The following is a 22,607-nucleotide window of genomic DNA, read 5'->3' as shown; positions in this document are numbered from 1 at the left end:
TCCCTTCAGAATACTCTCTCCCGAATATTTGTCCCTGCACTGCAAACTGCCCTCAAAGCGCCCTGGAATAATAATAATAAAAATAAAAAGCAGGTTTTGATGCAACAGAGAGGAGCTGCTGTTAGGAAACGAAACAAGAAAGTCTTCAAAATGAGCACATGAAGCTGGTCACATAGTTCCCAGGATTGTGGCCAAGAATAATTGAATACTTTATATTAGATTCATTCTATAGCAAAAGTGCATACAGCTTCACCAGTTGTACATGTTTGTTATAAAGCCGAGGAGAGAACACACTGTAACATTCAATACAGAGACGTAGAACTCAGCAAGATTGGTAAAGAAAAAGCGTTTTATATGCATTATAACACTGTGACACCAGTTGGCGCTGTGGAGTTTCGTTTTTGCCAACCCGATTTCTCACACCATGTTTACTACGTGTTTAACTGAAATGCTTCTTTGATGTGTCTAGATCCAACCGTATCGCTGTTCCATTCTTAACCCAATTACTTTCAAACACACATACAAACTTATTGGGCTGAATCCAAAGCTGCACTTCCATTTGAGGCAGGGCTGCAGGGCTTTTTTCCCAGCTGGAACTCACAGGAACTCAGTTCTGGCACCTGTCAGGTGGGTGCCATTGCCATTCTGAGAGAACGAGGGCGGTGTTCGTGGTGAGTTCTGGCACCTCTTTCTTCTAGAAAAATAGCACTGGTTTGAGGCCTCCACTAACAGAAGGCGGGAATAGTAGATTCTTGCCAACCCCTCCAGCCCCTGCTGTCTCTTGTACCCCATGACAATCTGTTCCAGAGAGATTAGGGATCCTGTTGGACAGCAAGTGAGGTGATGCAGGGACCGCAGGGGGAATTGGCAGAAAGCTATTTGCCCTTTCCATTGACAGAAGCTTACATTATGGTATGAAGGCACTCAAAATGTGGCACACAGTGCTCAGTCTAGGGGTTGATGCAGACACCAGCCCTGTTTGTTGTCTGCTCAGTCTCCCAGTTAACTAACATTCATTTGAACAGGTGAACCCTGGTAATAGCACATGGGTGTGGGGTGGAGTCTGCAGCAGAAAGGTTGTTCCGGCCTCCTCCCCATGTGATCATTGAACAGGCTGAGAATTCTCCTGTCCCCATTCCCACTTTTGGTGGGCGTGCCTTAGATGGGGCCATGAATATAGACGCCAGCTCCAGGGGGCTGAGGCTCTTTGGGCCCCCTCAATCTCCATTGTTGAGGCCAGATGCAGAGCCGGGTGCAGAACAACATCAGGACATTGTATGACATTGCATCGGGGCCCCTCAATGTAATTCGGAAGATGTTGGATAGGGATGCAAACAATGGCTACTGTATTTGATGATGGACAAGGCAGGGCCACAAATGACCAAGGGCTCATATGTTGTGCAGGTCTGACTTATATGGAGCTTATGTGTTCATTCGCAAGGATTTCAGGAAGCAAAGGTAAAATGGCCACTAACGGCCATATTCACAAAAGCAGCAACACCCTTAGATATTTTGGCACTTGAAATAACAAGGTCAAAAATAACTTCCTTCCACTTCCTAGCTATTTCTGGAATTTGGTGGCAACCTTCCTTGAGATACAGATCCTGGAATGAGTAACTGTGTTTGTTCACCAAACTCCTGATGTGCTCTTTTATGACTTTGTAAAGTTTAAGGCTACCTTTTTATAAAGAAATACGGCAGCTTGCCCCAGAGGCTTTTAAGGAACTCTCAATCTCTTAAATATAGCCCAGGACACCACTCGACTTGGCTATAAAAAGCTGGTGGTCACTTTGATCAGATCTTTAGGGTGAAGACGTGACGCAAGGCCTTAAGAACGAAGTGGTATGAAACTCTGACAGTATTTTGAAAGTGTATACCTAATTGACCTTGATGCTTTTGAATTATGGTGCTGGACAGGGCCGGCTCTACATAGATCCCCGGTGGCGCAGTGCACCACGGCGGGGGGCTGGTAAGCGCGGAAACCAATTGCGCTCTACGAGGGTGGGGCGGGTGGCGGAGCGATCTCCGCCCCTCAGCACCAGGGCGCGCGATCTGCTCAAGACGGCCCTGGTGCTGGAGGAGACTCTTGAGAGTCCCATAGACTGCAAGAAGATCAAACCTATCCATTCTGAAGGAAATCAGCCCTGAGTGCTCACTGGAAGGACAGATCGTGAAGCTGAGGCTCCAATACTTTGGCCACCTCATGAGAAGAGAAGACTCCCTGGAAAAGACCTTGATGTTGGGAAAGATGGAGGGCACAAGGAGAAGGGGATGACAGAGGACGAGATGGCTGGACAGTGTTCTCGAAGCCACCAACATGAGTCTGATCAAACTGCAGGAGGCAGTGGAAGACAGGAGTGCCTGGCATGCTCTGGTCCATGGGGTCACGAAGAGTCGGACACGACTAAACAACAACAAGAAGAAGAATTGACCTTGGTGGTGAATCATTCAGAGTGGGGAGAGAGTATAATGAGATAAGAGGCTGAATCATGTACAGGATATGACAAATTATTTGTGGTGTGACAACAATTTTGTGCGGCCAAAATGTGACAGGGCTAGATTGCTTGGGGAAGAGTCAGTCTGAGGAAAACAGGTATGTGCACAAATTTTAGAGTGCACGGTTCTTAAGGATGAATAGACTACAGTATTTTGTTGCAGTGCACCATTCATCAACTTCCGTTATCCGTTCCCCAGGAATTGCCCAAACCTTTTTTGCGCCTTAGGCGAAATGCCCCATTGCTGCTATTTTTCCAGAAAAAGAGGTGCCGGAACTCATCATGAACACTTCCCTCATTCTCTTAGAATGGCAACAGTGCTCACCTGAAAGGTGCCAGAACTGAGTTCCGTCAAGTTCTGGCTGAAAAAAAGGGCCTGGGCATGAAGCTCTGCAAGGGCTTCCCCTCCAGGAAAAGCCCTTGCAAAACCTCACTGTTGGACTCTGCAAGCCTTTGTCCGGTCTCTGTTTCTGCCCAGTGACAAAGATGAGCAGTAGAACGCCTCCTCTGTTACCAACTCAGTAAGAGAGGAGTTGTTCTATAGTACAGTGAAACCTCGGTTTATGAACACCTCGGTTTATGAATTTTCGGTTTATGAACGCTGCGGACCCACCTGGAACGGATTAATTCACTTTCCATTACTTTCAATGGGAAAGTTTGCTTCAGTTTATGAACGCTTCAGTTTATGAACAGACTTCTGGAACCAATTACACCCATGTTTCAGTTTATGAACGCTTCAGTTTAAGTACTCCGCGGACCCATCTGGAACGGATTAAACCACTTTCCATTACTTTCAATGGGAAAGTTCGCTTCAGTTTATGAACGCTTCAGTTTATGAACAGACTTCCGGAACCAATTGTGTTCATAAACCGAGGTACCACTGTACAGAGTTTTGCTGCTGGTCCCTCTGTGCTCCTAGATGGAACAGGTGCCACTGCCAATCCCTCTCTTACCTGGGTTGCCACCTCTTGCATTTTTTGCCACTGGAAATGGCTGCATCACACTTCCTCGTGGGTGGGCCAGCTCTGCTGTACCCTGTACAGCCAGTTGCTACCTGGGTAAGAATTTACTCATGTTGTGAATCAACAAGGGAGTTTGGAGGATGTCTGCAGAGGCAGAACATGACCCAATGACTGTTATTATTTTACAATTGTATATCCAGGGTGTTGTCTATGGAGCCAGTTTTCTTAGGAGAATAAGCATTTTTTTAAAAAAGATAATAATCTCAGAATAACTAGGAGAAGCGCTGAGCTCAGTAGCCATAGCAGAACAAGCTCTCTATAGATGGCTTGTTTGAGGGAAAAACAAAACACTGTTCTGTGCAGTGAGTGAAGAAACAGACTGGGGGGCTAGGGGGAGATCATAAAATACTAAAACTGGGAAGCTTTTCAGACAACAGGAAGGAAGTCAGCAGTCCAAAAACCTTCCCACTTTTAAGTAGCATAATTGTGAGTAAAATTATCAGCAGGCCTTTGAAGCAATTAAGGGAAAGAAGTCAGGAAAGGGGTGTTTATACAAGCCCAACCAAGCCAAATACAAAATGAATCTCATTTAAGAAAATGTTTTTGTAAGACATGTAACCTCAGTTAACTTCTAACACAAGTCATTTTCCGCAAACTTCTTACAGTACAGGGTTCCTATGCTGCCAATTTTGCCACCCCTCAGGGCTACTGGAAACAAAATATGTGGGAACAGGGCTGGCTTACGGTGCAATCCTAACCATGTCTACTCAGAAGTAAGTCCTATTGAATTAAATGGGGGCTTACTCCCATGTAAATGGGGTTGGGATTGCAGCCTTAGTCCTATAATGATATTTATTTAGGGTTGCATATATCCATGCCAGTTTTCCCTCAAGCTGTTGTTTCAAACTACAATTCCCATCATCCCTGGCCACGTGTTGTTTCAGGCTGATGGGAGTTGTAGTCCAAAACACCTAGAGGGCTTACCCATACTGTAGCTTAATGTGATTAGCAGCCTCCCTGTACTTCCATTAATTTGCCTTTGCCTACATGACTCACTGACTTCCCGCATTTTCCCTCCTTCCCTCCAGGTCTCCCCATTCCAGGGACACTCTGAAAAAAGAAGGTATGAGAAACCCCCTTGAACTAGGGCAATGTTTTTTGCTGCCTGGATGGAGTGGTAAGTGAATGTGTGCAGAGCAATATAGATTATGTTGTTAAGTGAGAGTCACATCCATTGCTCTGCCTCCACTAGAAGGAAGCCAGAAGGTTGCCCAGGAAGGAAGGTGGTGGTCTATCTGGTATGAGGCAACTTCCCAATGCATATTCATATCTAAACAGAAGAACAAAAGCAACAGAAAGTTCCTAGGTAGCTCAGTTGGTTAGAGTATGGCGCCGAACATGCCAAGGATGCATATTCGATCCCTGTACGGGACGGCTGCATATTCCTGCATTTTCAGGGGGTTGGACTAGATGATCCTCCAGGTTCCTTCCAACTCTATGATTCTTTGATTCCCACCGCCACTGTAGGGTGGTGGGCTGGGCGGGGGTTTTTTTGGCCAGTGTAATTTATCTTTGTGATTCTTCTGAGACCATGAGAATCTTGCCTTTTAATGCTTGAGCACAGTTAACTTTTGACCTGTGTCAGCTGTCAGGTTAGAGCGAGCTTAGTCACATCAGTCTGAGCAGGAATTAAAACCAAGCTCAGGAAGGTGAAAGGGCAAAGCCTTAAAGGGATCACCTTAATTGACTGGGCTTCCCAATGCCCTCCCCCTGCCCTGCTCTTGTACATTAACCCAAATGCCTCTAGTCCTTCTCCAACCTGTTTTCGTAGAGTAGAAAGACTTACCCTGTCACATAACAAAGCTAAGCGGTAGAAGGAACGTGACCTCAGATCTTCCTGAGAGGGGCACTTAAGATCATGCTGAATTCTGGGCTTTATCCTGCTCCTTTTCGTGTGGGTTTGAGAGATGAGAATGATCAGCCAGATCCTCCTTTGCTCGAAATATGTCAGTGATATTGCAAGACCGTCTGGCTGCCATTTAAGTTTGTGGTCTTTGTGTCTTGATGAATTTAGTACTTGAAACAACCATGACCGGAACATGGTTTCAGGCATGTTGCATGTATTATCTAATGAGCTTGTGAGCATAAGGTAATTCCTCACCCCTTTGGCTTCCCTCTACTGGGAACACTGAAGACATGTTGTTTCTATGAAACTTTTTTACTGGCACTCTCCCTCCCAGGGACAGCACGATGTAGAAGGCAGGAGCTCTAAAGCCCTGTGTGCCTTTGCAATCAACTAACCACCGTGACTTTGCATGGCATTAGCCTTCATGAGACGCCTTGGTATGGTGACATTACAGTATTGCCACATACAGTTTGTGTGTGTGCACAGGTAAGGTAAAAGGTAAAGAACCCCTGGATGGTTAAGTCCAGTCAAAGGTGACTATGGGGTTGCGCCGCTCATCTCGCTTTCAGGCCGAGGGAGACTGTGTTTGTCCACAGACAGCTTTCTGGGTCATGTGGCAAGCATGACTAAACTGCTTCTGGCGCAACGGGACACTGTGATGCAAGACACCAAGTGCACAGAAATGCCGTTACCTTCCTGCCCCAGCTGTACCTATTTATCTACCTGCACTGGCATGCTTTCGAACTGCTAGGTTGGCAGGAGCTGGGACAGAGCAACGGGAGCTCACCCCGTCACAGGAATTCGAACCGCCGACCTTCTGCTCAGCAAGCCCAAGAGGCTGAGTGATTTAGACCACAGCACCACCTGCGTCCCTTTTGTGTGTGCACACAACCATAGCACCATAGTAGGCACCAGAGAGGGAAGGAGGAAGGAAACCTCCCTCCTTCCTCCTGCTGTTGCCTTTGCCACAGAAGCAAGAAATGTTAAGTGCCAGGGGAGGGGCAAGCAGGTGGACAGGCTGTCATGTGTTGCCCATGTGGGCTTGGGGGAGGGATAAGATCAGGGTGTGACCAGATCTGAAATAAACTCAGAATGAAGTTCAAAAGAATTTGAAGTTTCTTGAATTTTAGGGAATGGTGGCATTTCGTAGAGCCTGCTTCTGAAGTTGAGCAGGCAGTGTTCATTTGCCCATCAAATGAAATGACACACTGTGCAGTCTTGTCCCTGTGCCTGCCTGCGCACCCAGGGATTTTATATCCAGCTAGCTAGCAGAGGGGGAATGAAACCAAAAGGATGGCAACTGTCATGATTCACTACAACACAACATCTTAAAAAGCATTTTCTAAAGAGGAAATAGGGACAGATACCATTTTATTGGAAGTGGCCCCTATAAAGATGGTCAGTTGGAGCATTATGTTTAAACAAGTCGAATTAAAAAAACACAAAAAGCTAGTTTGAAAAGTTAGCTACTTTTTGCAGACATTATTTAAGTTTTTGTGTGTTTTTTTTGTATTGTACATAGATTCCCCTCTCCCTGGAAAAATGTTCTTACTAATAGAATGAATCACGCTGGAAAGAGGGAAGAAAACAGGGTATCAACTTACGGGGAAAATAGGTTCATGAACTTGAACTACTCTTTGTGAACCTGGCAGATGAAAATGTAATGATTTGAAGGATTTGCAAAACCCACAAAATTCCACAAAACCTGCCCATCTTGGCATTTGTGCTTCTTAGGCCATTAGCCCAGATTCCACATCAAGTTGAGTCCTGCACACACAATAACAATAATGGTGTCTTCCTAAAACCTAGTTAGAAATACAGTCTGCCACACTCAATAGCTGGAATGGAAGGCACTCGGGCGAGGAGATGGCGCTAGGGAGAGGCGATTCCTTTGAAGTAGAGAATAAGAGAAGGCCATTGGTAATCGGATGTTTGGGAGGACTGTCAAAGAAATCTCCCAACACTTGACTTACCACTGATGGTATCTTGTGGCAGATAAAATAGCAACAGTGAGTTTTGAGTGTGTGTATTCCATTAACTTCTCTACATCTGGAGTATGCAGGACGCAAAGCAGCAAAATCCCTCCTCCACTATACCAGCAATAAAGGAAATCTTTTGGTATCTGCCTTGCAAGATAATTTTTAAAAACGGAGCTGAGCTGCACTTAATTTCTCAAAAGAAAAAAAGTGCTTCTCAGCCGAAGCGTAGGGAGACATTAACCTCCTGCCCAGTTACTTTAATGAGCTACTCCGAAAGTGGTTTGTGTTTGTTTGTTTGTTTGTTGTTTAAATCTCCAGAGGGTAAAATGGCATGGTTCTACATGGGAGGAAGACTGGCAAGTATCCAAAGAATGCCAAACTTGGTACTGTTTAGCATTATATTTATTCATTCATGTTTTAAGTTTTAGAGCATTCTAAACTGCCTTCAGAGCGAGTTGGCAGTACCTAGGATTCAGGCCACATGCCATCATTTTATGTTTTGCTCCAGCCTGCCCTTGCTGCTTTCTCCAAGCCCTCCTGGTTTCTGGAAGAGAAGGACTGTGTGGGATTATCTACTGGACTCCTGTTTCCTCAGGGGTCAGAGAGACAGGGTTAATGCACTGGATGAGGGCCACAGACCTGTAGACGACCTTCTCTCAATCTATGAAGGTCTCTGCCATGGGACACAATATAACTGAAATTTAAGGTTGGCTTGGCAACTGTCTACCAAGCATTTCTTCTTACGAGTTTCATGCTGTTACTTTCTCTGAATGAAAAGACCATCCCACACATGTGTCATCATTATCTGAGGCTCCATATGATCCAGCACAGTGAGGCACGGCAGATACATCTGGCAAAAAGGGTATTTTCAGTGGTGGCCCCCTAGTGATGGATTGCCTCCCTGAAAAGGCCTACTTGGTACCTGATCTAATGTTTTTATGGCACCAGGCAATTCCCCCCTCCCATTAGGAAAACACATTCCCAGGACTTTTAAAACTATGCTGTGTTTTTAATATCGTTCAATTTTGTGGGTTTTCTTATCCCTCTGTTTTCAGCATTAAACTGGGTCTGGGTCTCACTTTTATTTCCTTGATCTCTCTTTTGAAATGACTGTTTTGATTTTATTGTTGTGCTTTTATTTGTTGCTTTCATTGCATCATCATTTGCATATATTCCTGCATTGCAGGGGGTTGGACTAGATGACCCTCAGGGGAACCTTCCAACTCTACAATTCTATGATCTGCCTAGAGAGCTCTGTTATAAGAGTGGCATGAAAATAACTGAAATAAACCAACTATTTTGTGCCAAGTGGGAACATTCGGATTTGGGCACAGTGCCATGGGTGTCACTTGCAAAACAGCTGCCATGGGAGTGCGGCTTATCACAAAAATGGCTGCTGTAAGGGTGTGGCATGACACAAAATGGCTGTCATAGGACATAGCATAACAATGGCTGCCCGTCAACAAACAAACTGATTAGCCAGAAGCTGCTAATGGGATTATTAGGGGATCAGAGAGTGGGATTATTAGGGGATCAGAGTATTACTTTTTCACCAACGGATTAAAACTTTCAAAGGTCAATATTATTAGATAAGGTAGTCAAGGTATTTCATCATTTGCTTAAAACAGTCTTTGCCAAGCTGATACCCTCCAGCTCTAGATGCTTTGGACTACAACTTCCATGGCCGCAGACCATTGGCCATGCTAGCTGAGGCTCATGGGAGTTGAAGTCCAAACCACCTGCACAGCAGCGGTTAGGGAAGTCTGGCTTAAAGTAAGTAACTTTGAACCGTAAACTGTTAGGAATAGAAGTGAACCAAAGAAAACAGAGACCTCAGTCAGCGCCCGTTTTTGTCAAATACATCTGGAACAAAATACTTTTTGGAGAGAGGATACATACTGGAGAAGTTCCCATTATAAAAAATGGAAACATGTGAGGACCAACATGTGAGAACCAGAATTCCTTTCCACAGGCGTATGTTTGCCCAGCATGCATAATATAAATCAGGATAATGGTTCCAATAGGATCTGATTCAGTTTCATCAAGAGAAACAGGAATTTCAGATGGTGTGGTGTTTCAATTATGTTGTGAGTCTGTCGGGGGAAGGGGAATCAGAGCATTTGGACCAAAAATGAATATGCAGATTCATAGAGTAAGGCACACATAAACCCATTGATTTCCACGCACAGCTAACTCTGTGTTGGATTGTGCTCTGTATATTTCTGTTGCCCCTTTCATTGTTCAACTAAGATATCCCCTCTCAGCTTAACATACCTGTAAAAATAGTTGGTAGATAGCTCTTGTTTTATTGCCTCTGTGGCATTCCTTAAAAGAAAGGGACTTTGACCTTCTAAAATTCCTTACAGAGATTAAATACCAAAAGCAGCAGTACAAGAGGGAGTTAATAGACAGTTTCACTACACACAGCAGGACCTCTCAAGGAGGTCAAGTTATTAACACACTGGGAAATGTAGGTTGTATTTACTAATGCAGGATTTAACATGCACTTTAGATTGACTCCTGACAGCAGGCCCCCAAAAGCCACATTTCAGCAGCTAGGATCACAACTATTGACACATCTCAAGAACTTGCTTGTTTTGGTGAGCAAACAAATTCTGCTCCTTTAAAACGCGCATGAATATCCCACACAATATGCTATGAATGGAACTTTGCTTTCTATAGATAAGGCTGGTGGCTGTGACCTGGAGATACCTGCCCACAACATGACATGCAATTCCTATACATGCAACTAGTATAGTATTTATTCACATTCAGATGCAGGAGCAGATCTTGATAACCTCACGGTTGATACCAGAAGTAAATGCTGCTCCAACCTTCAGTTTGCACTTGTTTCCTGCATCTGCCTGTGCAAATGAATGGAATGCAAACATTTGTGTGTGCAGGCTTAATATTTCTCTTGACCCTTGTGCCACATGTTGTGGTAAAAGCCAGTGTGATCGGGACCTGTATAAATTAATATTCAGACAGACAGACAGACAGACAGACAGACACAATAGTTCCCTGCTTCATCCAACAGCAATAAAAACACCTGCTGTCTTTGAATAAAGAGTTTACTCTTTATTCATAGAAACCAAAGCAGCACAGGCCTAGTGATCACAGCAACCCTAGTGAGTCGGTTGCAAGTCCCTGCCTTCTCCCACTGTCTAAGACTCCTCCTCCGGGTCCTCCCCCAGCAACCTGAGACTACTATGTCTTGTCTCTCATTGCTTCACCCTCTTCATTCCTCTCTGTGTTCTAGGAGACCAGGGGAGGGGGGAGCTGGTCACAGCAGCAGAGGGAGACTTCCTGGCTACTTCAGCAGCCTGCCTCCACTGCTCTCCAGCCTCCGCTTCTGCCACTGAGCCTGGACTGCTCTCTGCGACATCCTCTTCCTGCTCACTAAACCCTGTTACCTCTTCTGCTCCCGACACCTCCTTGTCCCAGCCGTCCCAACACCAATCCCTTGGCTCTGAGCTTTCTTCCCTTGGGGGTTCCTTAGGGGATTCCCCAGCCAATGCCTCCCACCATCCCTCTGCATCCAGCCAGCCCGTGGCACCCAGGAAACCATGGTAAACAGCATTGGAACAAACAGGATATAAAGCCTGCTCTAAATCATGTTTTACTATCCTGGCCTCTTCCAAAGGGTCCCCCAGTCTGGATGAAACAGGAAACTATAGTTAATTTAAGACATCCTGGTTTGTTCAGGGAGGAGTTCAGGAAAGAGTAGCGGGGTTGCTGATTCTTGGGCCCCTTATTCTAATTTGAGCTATTATACTTGATAGGTTAACTCTTGCAGCCCTGACTGGAGAGAGGGCTTGCCTTGGGATATGGGTTGCACTCTGCCCCAGCAGGAGTTTTAATCTTCACATGACACTGTTAGTTTGGCTTTATCTTGTTGATACATATATCTACAAAGGAACAGCTGGGTCATTTGGAGGAGGGAAGTTTTTGTGTGTGCCTGTTTTGTTTTCTCCCTCCACTCCCTGAAAGCCTGTAATAAGAGATGGATTCAAAGTGACTCCTTAGGACGCTGTCACTTTAGACCGACACTTTGTTCATCTCTGTGGTGGAGCCATTAGGCGCTCTAAGAAAAAGAAAAAAGAGAAGAGGGAGAAAAAGTTGACATCAGAATCCTAATTCCTAAATGATTCTCATCTCATCAGCATTTCCCCATCCTCTCTATCCTCCCCCCCAAACCCCACCTCACAACTGTGCATAATGTTTCTATTGTATGGGGATGATGTTTTTCCGAGGAAGCGGCAGGGACTTAAATATCATAAAGGCCAGAGCTGGGCTTTGATATACTGTCAGCAAAAGCTGAGTACTGTAATTTTCGACAATTTTCGAAAGTCTCCTCCCTGCACCTCTTCTCTCTCCCCCCCCCCATGACAAGACACTTCTTTCGCAGAATCCTTGCATGCGCGGCTAAATTTATGTTGTGCTTTTGATGGGAGACACTGGGTTACTGTGAGCACCGGCTGTCTGGTCTGCCTTTGCTATTATGCCCTGGTAACTTCAAAGCCCTGGCTCCTCTCTTTCTATTCTCCCCTGGGTCTAACTTAACAGCACAGTTCAAAAGTGCAGCCTTATGAGACTGGCAACAACACCTCCACCTGTGTAGCCCTTTTGGCCTTTATCCTGCTGCCTGTTTGGTTTGTTTGTTTTTCTTTAAGTGACAAGTTCCGAAGGTCTTGGTCAACAGAGTGGAATCCCGATTCTCTGTTCTCTAAATATTGCTATGGTTGGATAGCCCTGACAGTGCAATCCTATAAATGTCTGCACAGAAATAAGCAATGGGTTATCCAAGCATAGCAATAATTAGAGAACAGAAAATCAAATTCTCATTGTGCAGGATTGTGGCTCGGAAGCATAGCACTTCCAAAATTGGGAGTAGGAGACAAATTTGGTGTCAGGAGTTTGTGCAGGAGCCGGGCCCTGGGACCAGCAGGACTTTGCAGGACTGGGATCCTCTTCGGCTTGTTCCAGAGAGGCAGGGCGCGGCCGCACAGGTGAGGCCACTTGGTATTTGCTGCACCTGGTGGCAAGAGCTGGCAGGGGATATAAGGCCAGCAGTTCCCCTCAGCTCTTGGCCACAGCAACACTCTGCCTCACCGTGTGCCTCCTTACCTTTTGACTATGACTTCGTGCCTTGACCCTTGGACTGTGACTTCATGCTCTGACCCCCAGACTGTGACTTCGTGCTTAGACCTTCGGAGTGTGCTTTCTTCCCTTGTGCTTCTTGACCCTTGGACCTCTGCTCTTCGGACATTTGTGCCTACCGTCTTGCCCCCGGTCCCGACGCTCCTTGCTGGGACTTCGCTCGTAAGCAGCCTGGACCGTGACATTTGGTGACTTGGGACCATGTTAATGGACTTAGCCAAGAAGATAGCAGATCCTCCTCTCTTCTCCACTCCTTCTGCAATGACTACCTTATCGTCCTTGTTATTATTTCTGTCATTTAAAATATTGATGTCCCACTGAACACTCCTATCATCTCTTGGAAGGGGCACACAGAGAAGGGCCTCAGCTGTTAAGAAGATTGCTACTGCATGGATTTAACTTTCCACTGAAGACCAGGAAGAGGAATGGCCACTTCAGATGGAGTTTGCCTTCCATTACAGAGGCTGGCACAGAAAGCAAACTTCTCCTTTTTATTTTTTGTTTGCATCCCACCACTTAGCTCAATTGGCTACCTCTTGTGCCCAGGGCTGAGGCAGCTGCCTCAGTCCGTGGATTGGGGACAGAATTATTATCACTGCTATTATTATGAGCTCATATGTACCATATTTATGTAAAAATGTTTTGAGATGTTTACAAAACAAAGTGTATCTGACATGACAATGATCAAACAACAAACAGAACCAACCAAGGAGCAGCACCCCCCCCCCTGTGCCATAGTTAAGGAGTGTCTGTGAAAAGTGACATTTTAGAGCCATTGGCCGATTTGGGACACTACTGAGAGTGATGGAGTGGGAGTAGGGAATGGATTAATCTATCAATTTTGGTTTCTCTCTGTTTCTCATTTTTTCCACTCTTGTTCTCCACATTTCCAAATCAGCTTGTGGTTTTTTACTTTTACTTTTTTGAAAAACAACAGCAACGTTTTCCTGAAAATTCAGTAGCATTTTAGTGCAAATTTCTCCTAATGTACAGATTTGCAAAGCAATTTCCCTAACATCATTTAGATACGATTTTCACTAATACAGTGGTACCTCAGGTTACAGATGCTTCAGGTTACAGACTCCGCTAACCCAGAAATAGTACCTCGGGTTAAGAACTTTGCTTCAGGCTGAGAACAGAAATTGTGCGGTGGTGGTGCGGCGGCAGCAGGAGGCCCTATTAGCTAAAGTGGTACCTCAGGTTAAGAACAGTTTCAGGTTAAGAACGGACCTCCAGAACAAATTAAGTTCTTAACCCGGGGTACCACTGTACATGCATTTTTCATGCATGCTTTACACTAGTAAATGCATTCTTGCACATATTACTTGGCGGGACAACTGCATTTCAAAATATGAAGAAGTCTGCATTTCAAAGGATGGCTACTATACGTTGGGTTTTGCATATTGTTTCATAAAGTGTGAATGAGGTAAGTTTGCTGATAAATGTGAACTGAATCAAATTTCTACCCCATCCCCAAGAAGGGGGCAGACAAGATCAAACCCACAGGATATAAATATCATTCACCAGAATATTACCTTGTGTGTATGCCCCTGATGAGCAGCAGCTGTGCAGAGCCCATTAATCTCAATGAGGCAGATGCAAGAGAATTTTTGGATGTATTCTACCACTGTAAATTGATAGGGGGAAAAATCCATTTGGACATTGGATTTCTCTAATTTGTTATTAAAACTCCACTCACTTCTAGTATTTCTTGTCTCTGTGTGGAACTCATAGCTGCCAAAGTTCTCCCTTTTCTTAAGGGAAATTCCCTTATGCTGAATAGGCTTCCTCGCGAGAAAAGGGAAAACTTGGCAGCTATGGTGGAACTTGAAATATTTGCTTGGGTTCTTTTTCTCACTAAGAAATTTCCTTTTGATGTACTATTTGATTTTTGTTTTGCTTTCTTCCTTTGCCTAGGTTAGTTAATGTATTGTAATGGGAATGGGGGCTGAACTGGATTAGGATATGGAGACGGGCAGCAGGGCTGTGCTCCCCCCATCATGCCATTGAGTCCCATCCCAGCCCTTCCTCAACCTTGTCCAGCAAGAGTCTTCAGAATGCTTGCAAGCATTTGCCCATGGGGGGCAGGTGGGGGAGCTGATTCCTACCTGCAAAAACAATACATGAACCAAAACCCTTCAAAAGTCACACCTCTCTGAATGTTTTGATGCTGTTCACCAACCAAGAAATGTGCACAAAAATTCATGTATTAGTGAAAATAATATACCATTGCATTATATTGCAGTAAATGGATGATATTGGGCAATATTTATATTGCATACAAAAGTATTACAGGAAATGTGATCTAATATCCTGATGAATTTTCATGAAGACTTTTTTTTTAATGCAAACTGATGTGGAAATGTGGCAATCTGAACTTAAGGCCAGAAAAGTGAGAAACACTGTTGCATCCAATGTTAGCCCTTACTCAGAGCAGATGCACTGAACTTAATGGTTAACTTAGGTCTATCCTGCATAGAACTTAGTCGCATGAACTCAGATGCAACCCACGGAATTTAACAGACTTGTCCATCCCTTCCCATCTGTTGGAATTCTGAGCACATTCCCATAGCTGTCAACTTTCGGATTTGAAAATAAGGGATCGGCAGCAGTCTCACCTGTCCCGGGGACAGTCTACGGCATATCTAACAATCCAGTATAGCAGTGGGAAACGGCGCTGGAATAAGGGAATTTCCAGCAAAAAAAGGGAAGGCTGACAGCTGTGGCTTGGAATAAGGGAGTTTCCCGCAAAAAAAGGGAGGATTGACAGCTATGCATTCCACCTCACAGACCCAGGTGTGCTGTGCAGGCTTTGGACCTTCCCACAATGCATGGACATTGTGGGAGTGAAGTTGCCATGGGGTAGGATGCCATGCCTGGGGCCACCTACCATAGCCTCAGTATCCTTCTCCACGTGAGCTCAACTGCACAGATAGAAATGTCTGAACATCGCTATAGTCCACTCATATTTGAGAAGCAAAACACAGCAAGCTCATAAGGAATAATCTGCTCAAGAGAGAGAAAGCCGTGTGGAGATAACGCCTCTAGGGAGCTTGAGTCCTTGAATCCAAGCCTGCAATCTTTAGACTTGGTAGGAGGGCCATGGCTGGGCAAGCTCCCTGCCTGGCACCTAAGGAGACCCACTGCCAGTCAACAGGGGCAACACTGAGCAAAGTGGACCAGTGGCCTGATTTGATACAAGGCTGGTTCCCATGTTTCCTACACACACACCTATGAGCAATATCAAATAAGCCAAGACTGTACATTTTGGAGCAACCTACATCAGGAGCTCAGTTGCCATTCTTGCTTGATTCCCCTTTTGGTTCTTGCAATAGTGATTATATATTTAGGGGTGGAGACCCTCAATTCTAAACCGAACTAGTAAACATCTATATTTAACATTTTCAAAAGCATAAAAACATAAAAAGTGTGTGTATGTGCAGAGGACCGGGGGGGGGGGGTTGCATTTTCTCTGCACATGGAAAAAATGTCAAGGCCATATCCTCGGCTTCTGCCTGCCTGCAGGCTCAAGAGTTTTTGCCAAGGGTCTATTTATGTCCAAGTTATAAACCATGAAAGGCAAGGATGTATAATGGAAAAAACAGAGTGCCATAAAGTGACACGCTGCACAAGCACCAATGTTGGCAAATCACCTGCAAGGCTCCCTTTTGACGTCCAACGGGAACAGAATGATTCCTTAAGTGTAATTGGTTCATATCTTAGCAGGAGACTTCGTGTGCCTCTGAAATATGGGCAGGGGTGATCTCATCCTCTCTGCTGTCCATCTGGGCTGCCAGAATTTTTAAAGGCTTAAATTAGCTAAAGTAAAACATATGCGTTTGCCAGGTTACCTGGAAGACTCGAGTTGCAGCACAATTTAGGCATTCCAGAGGCACTAGTGTTCCCATAGAAGTCTAGACCCTCCAACAGTGGACAGAGGACAATATGAATGCTTGGTTTTACATGGTTGCCAAATGTTTACCAACCCCTGCTCCCATGCACATAACCGATGCTTGTTCGGCAAACATTAGCAGGGGATACTGCATGTCCATGCAAAACTGGTCCCATAGAAGTCTAGACCCTCCAACAGTGTACAGAGGGCAATATAGATGCTTGGTTTTACACAGAGTTGCCAAATGTTTACCAACCCCTGCTCAATGGATCAAGCTGGTATTAAAGACACAGCAGCAGACCATACCATTTTTCCTGATCAGCTGGCAAACCCAATTTACCATTAAGTGTAAAAGTTTTAAGATAGGGCAATTACTTTTCAGGACAGCCGCTTCAGCTACCAAAGTCTTGTGCTCCCAGATAATTCAAATGTGTGTGTGTGTGTGTGTGTGTGTGTGTGTGTGAGAGAGAGAGAGAGAGAGAGAGAGAGAGAGAGAGAGAGAGAGAGAGCGAGCATGCAAAATGTGCAATTTCATCTGAGCAATTTCATTGTCTCACTTCCAAAGTATTGACACTAGGCAAGATCTAGCCAAATTTAAACACTTTTAAACATTGTTGATTTCAATGAGAGTACAGTCCTCTGCATATTTACTCAGACGTCACACTACCATATATTCAGAGGGGCTAACTCCTAGGTACTGTAAATATACACAGGATTGAATACTTATGCATGTGCTTTTGTCATGAAATATATTTAGTTGTGGTTAAAAAGTGCCAAGCAGAGTCACTGAGATTCAGTGAGATTCATCTCTCTAGTACAAAACCAATACTCTACTAGCTACACCAGGGTGGTTATAATCATGTTCACATAAACCTTAAAGGATAACCAAAATATCACCAAAACCTGTATATGGCTACTTCATATTACAAAGGATACCCTGCTCCATATGGACTGAGAAGCAGTGCTGTGTGGTGTTCAATTCAAACTGCAAGAGGAAAATTGTGGATTCAGAATGTGGTTCCCAAAACTGGGATTAACACCTCTATTTTTGCTTCAAGAGTGATGCTATTTTGGAAAACCACAAGAATTTGTTTTACCTTCAGATATCCCCCCCATTCCCCTTTGCCTTGTTACAATGTGCTGTGTTGACAAGCTTGACATTATTAAGAGTTGATGTCAACTTTTCTGTTCCGGATTTTTTGGAGAATTTTGCAGGAGTGAATTTCCATAGAAGGATTTTTTTATAAAAAAAGTCACTTTAGGATGCAAAAACAGGATCGTCTAATTTTTGCTTTGGGGATCTGCTACAAATGCTGCTGTGGGGTACCACAGATGAAGATACTACATGGGAAGGACACAACAGTTTGATTGAAAATGGTGGCTTTGTTTTGTATTCATTCATTCATTCCTGGGGTTTTACACACATATACCCATAAGTCGAGGAATGTGGGTGGTGCTGTGGGTTAAACCACAGAGCCTAGGGCTTGCCGATCAGAAGGTTGGTGGTTCGAATCCCCGCGACGGGGTGAGCTCCCATTACTCGGTCCCAGCTCCTGCCAACCTAGCAGTTCGAAAGCACATCAAAAAGTGCAAGTAGATAAATAGGTACCGCTCTGGTGGCAAGGTAAACGGCGTTTCCGTGCGCTGCTCTGGTTCGCCAGAAGCGGCTTAGTCATGCTGGCCACATGACCTGGAAGCTATACGCCGGCTCCCTCGGCCAATAACGTGAGATGAGCGCCGCAACCCCAGAGTTGGTCACAACTGGACCTAATGGGCAAGGGTCCCTTTACCTTTACCTTTACCCATAAGACAGTTCTTCTGGAGAAGGGATGGAGGAGAAACTCAATTCTGTTTGCATTTAATGGTGAACCCAACCTAATTTGCACTGTCTGGGAACAAAACATGAACCAAAACACAGTCATCCTTTGCAATTCACAATTCTCTGAATTTTGCAGTCTAGTTTTCCAGGCAAGTGATGTTTGCATAATGCATACAAGTGCACATATTAGTGTAAATAGTATACAAAAATATGTTAAATTTGGGGTTGTTGTTTCAGCCTATTGCTGAAATTGCTTGCTTGCTTTGTGGAGGGTAAGGCTATCAATGTGGAAGATAAGGCTATCTAAAGGAATGGCTGTCCCATTCCTTCACGGGTGGCAGACAGTGATGCTTCTCTATACAAGTTGCTAGAAACTATGGGGACGGGGAAAGTGCTCTTGTCCTCGGGTCCTGCTTCCTGGTTTCCCACAGGCATTTGGTTGGCCACTGTGAGAACAGGATGTTGGACTAGATGGGCCATTGGCCTGATCCAGCAGCCTCGTCTTATGTTCTTAACTGTTGTAGCAGGCAAGGTTTGGGCTACGTGGGAAGCCTTCCTGGCAAGTTCTCAATTCCAGCAGGGACAGTCTCTGCTCAAGATTTATGGCTTAATTCCCTACTTGAAAACAAAGGAGCAAATAGTTGTGTGTCACACACTGTGCTGAAACATTAGAGATTATGTTGCTGCTCCGGTTTCTGAAGGATTTCACCGCAGTGGGAAGAACAAGAAACTTATACTAACTTTCCTTTTTTTTTATGGTTACCAAGAGCGTAACATGGGGAGAATAATTTCTTCTATTTATAAGGTCCAGAGGCCCCTCAAGCCCAAATATCAGTTCAGGAGCTTTGTTCGAAGGAGTAACTGTTTCCTTTCCCTCATAAAACGCCTATCTCCATTAATCTATGTTTATTTTCCTTCTGCTTTTTAAATTTGCTTAATGGACTTCAGCCGAAGTTCCTCCTCGCTGTCGGAGGAAAGTAAACTCTGCTAAATCCCTTGAGACGTAATAGTCACAGTTAAGCACTTTCTTTGGATTATTTCGTCTGACTTTCATCTTTTGCTGCTGGAGAGGCGATGGTGGTTGAGCACTCTGGCCCTAACCCCATGACTTAAGAGCCTGGGAATAAACTGCCAAGATTGCTCAAGGTTATTTTGCGGCTCCCCCTTCCCCCGCCTCCCACCCATAGACATCATGCAAAATTGACTGGAGCGGAGAGAGAATGGGATTCAACTGTTCTTCTTCACTACTTGAACTATGAGTGCCATAGCAAGTGAAATAGGGTTCTTAGCTCTTCTCCTCACCCCTCCAACCAGACCTGAGAATCCCTCAAATGCAGAGGGATTCTGGAATCTATAGGTTCCACACACAACACGCACACCTTAAAGGTGTTAAGCCTACTGGGAATTGTAGCTCTGTAAAGGGTAAACTGCCGTCCCCAGGATTCTTTGGGGGAAGTCATGTGCTTTAAATGGATGGTGCGTCCATAGCCTTACTTTCAGAGGAAGAAGTCGGACAGGGTTATGGGAAAGGGATTGATCCTCCGCTTCCTCCCTGTTCTAGTGCTGTCATTGAGCTCCACTTCCCATCAGCCCCAGCCGGCATGGCCAATGATCAGGGATAATGGGAACTGCATGGCCATAGGTTCCCCATCCCTGCCTGAGCCATGGTCCTGCTCCACTGTGGCAGTGGAAGCCCACCTGCCCAGCATTCCATTCCCCTGCAGTGTGGCAGCAGGTAGAGAGAGAGGATGCAAGCAGGCAGACTTTCTCACAGCGGTGGTGAGCGTGCTGTGGAAGTGCCCTGCCTGCACAAAACTATCTTCACCCCCAGATTGCGTCTTGGAGATCGCGACCTCTCCTGCCACCCCTGTGCCCAGTTTGCAGCAGAAGCTGGATTTGCACTGTGTCAATCGGCCAGGCCTTTTGTCAATCAACACTGAATCATTGACCATGAGAGTCAGCATGGCAAGCTTTTCCCTCTCAGCCTTGGTTTCCCCATCTGCAAGGTTGGAATAACCTCAATAGGTTGTAGTGAGGATCAATGAGACAAAGATTGCACAGTTCTCTGGCCATGCACAATGTACTACAGAAGCATCTGAAGAGAGATCTGTCATTGAATGAGTTTTGAATGATAGCCAATGGTAGGTCTTGCCTCTAAATGCCATCTTTGTTTGGAGTCCAACACATTAATGGTCTTACTAATATGGTACCACATAAGCTACAGGCATAGTTCTATATAATATGTGGGGGGAGGCAATCGTAAGAGATTTAGTTAGCTTAGCCAGAAATTGCACTGCATAATTAAATCCCAGCCATCTACTTCTTACCGTGAACAAAGAATCACTTTATTGTTCATTTCTCGTTTTATTTCTTCTGTGTATTTTTTCAGACAACTTATTGAAGTTTCATTATTTTATGATTTACCTACATCAATAAGACTAACATATTAGTAATAATAAAATCTGTCTTCGCTTGGTCCTTGGTCAAGTATTTCCATGGTTAAATCTGACAGATGACAACTTTTTGCCGACTGCAGTAACTTTTGGGGGGAATGAAGGAAAGATGCATATCTGGGTTTTTGTTTTGGTTATCCTTGGCAGAGGATAAGGGGGTCTCTGCAGCTATCACAGCACAATCTTTACCATCTGAGATCCTGCTTTTAAAGAAGTGCTGCATCCCAGAACACTCTAAATGGTTTCCTGGAAACGGTCGAGAGCTTCCATCCTTCTTTTTCATTCTTCTGACACATTCCCAGGCTGAAAGTCTCACTTTGCATTTGGGATATTTAATGCGAAGATCAGCTTTGTGATAGAGCTGCTGTTCAAAAGGGTGGAACCAATCTTGAACTAAATACTGTGCATAATGACGGATGGGTTCATTTCTGTTTCTTCCAGTTTCTCATTTCCCCAATACATTTGACCTGCATCTTATGCAGTGGTTCATTTCCAAGGGTATTGCATATAGTCAGAATTGTGTTACCCTTGGAGCCACTTTGCAGCTAGCCAGCCTGCCTTCAAGAGGTGGCCAGTGAGGAGGAGAAAGAGATCATCCGTCTCAGTCCCAGAGGCGGCGCTTGGGGTTACCTGGCGCAAAAAGAGCTTTTAAGCTTTTGGTTTTGCTTCTCAGGCAAGCCCTGTTTGGCACGCCTGGCTGTTCTGGCATTGGTAGGGATGTTCTCACGAGAGCTTGCATGACAACCTGACTTCCCGTGAGAGCATCCCCACCTTTGAAATCGCACAAGTTAAATACGCATAAGATGTGAGCATACCGTACTGAATTCAGTTCAGCTCACCACATTTCCACACCAGTCTGCAATTTTTTTAATTAAAAAGGCCCTCATGGAAACTTGTGAGCCTTTTAGTGCAATTTCTCCTAATATAAACATTTTTAAACCATGTTACCAATACACACATTTTTGCAAGCAGTATTCCCTTATATAATGTCTGTTTTATTTTCATTAATACTGTATCTGCATTTTGAGGGCTATTTTCCTATGTGTGAACTTGGGAGGACAACTTCAATTTGGTTTATGTATCATTTTGGGGAAGTGTGGATTAGGTATTGTCACGTTAAAATGTGAACTGAACCAGATTTACCCCCCAGCCCTCTTTCAAACAACATCAGTTGAGACATTTATTTGGATTTTAGGAAGGAAAAGAAAAGAAAAAAAAAGCTTCCCACCTCAGAGTGGCCGGGGAATAAATGTGCAACCTGATGTGTGTTCATTTGCATAGATGTCCTGCTGTGTTCAGTGGGACACTAGCCAGTGTGTTTAGGGCTGCATCCTCAAACTTTCAACATTTGAAGGAAATTCTGGAAAATCAATGAAAATTGATTTTCATTGATGCACAGCCAACAAGAGTATTTTCTTGCACCAACCACTAACCAGGTAGAACCCATAGGTGCAGGAATATCAGAGGGAAAGGAGCCCCACAACCTGGTAGTGTGCTTTTGACTGTGGATAATATTAATTGCAACACAAAAAGCTTGGCTCTGGAGGCCTCGGGTGATTCAGGGAAATTGACTGTTTCCAGAAGAACATCTCTGATTTGTTGTTCAGGAGATGAGTACTTTTTGTTGAGTCACAGTGAACACATTAGCCATGATTTGTATAGCTGGCTCTCTAGAATGAATACTTTTCTCCATGGGAGAAGGCTGCTAACTTTCCAAGCAAAAAGAGGCTTCTGGGATATTTCTTTTTCACAACATGCCTGGCTATTGCAAATTGTCTAGCTACACAATCCTAAGTCCCTGCTGTGGCATCAACATGGTCAGTCTGGAATTAGGTTTTGCATCTCTTAGTTTATCCATTACGAATGGTACTCTCTCCATCCAGCCTGGTTCCTCTCCTTAATGTGTCTTCATAGGCAGCCTCTTCACCCGGTGGCTTGCCT

This window comes from Zootoca vivipara, chromosome 12 (genome assembly GCF_963506605.1).
Source record: "Zootoca vivipara chromosome 12, rZooViv1.1, whole genome shotgun sequence".
In the NCBI taxonomy this organism is placed as follows: Eukaryota; Metazoa; Chordata; class Lepidosauria; order Squamata; family Lacertidae; genus Zootoca; species Zootoca vivipara.
This window is presented reverse-complemented; position numbering follows the sequence as displayed.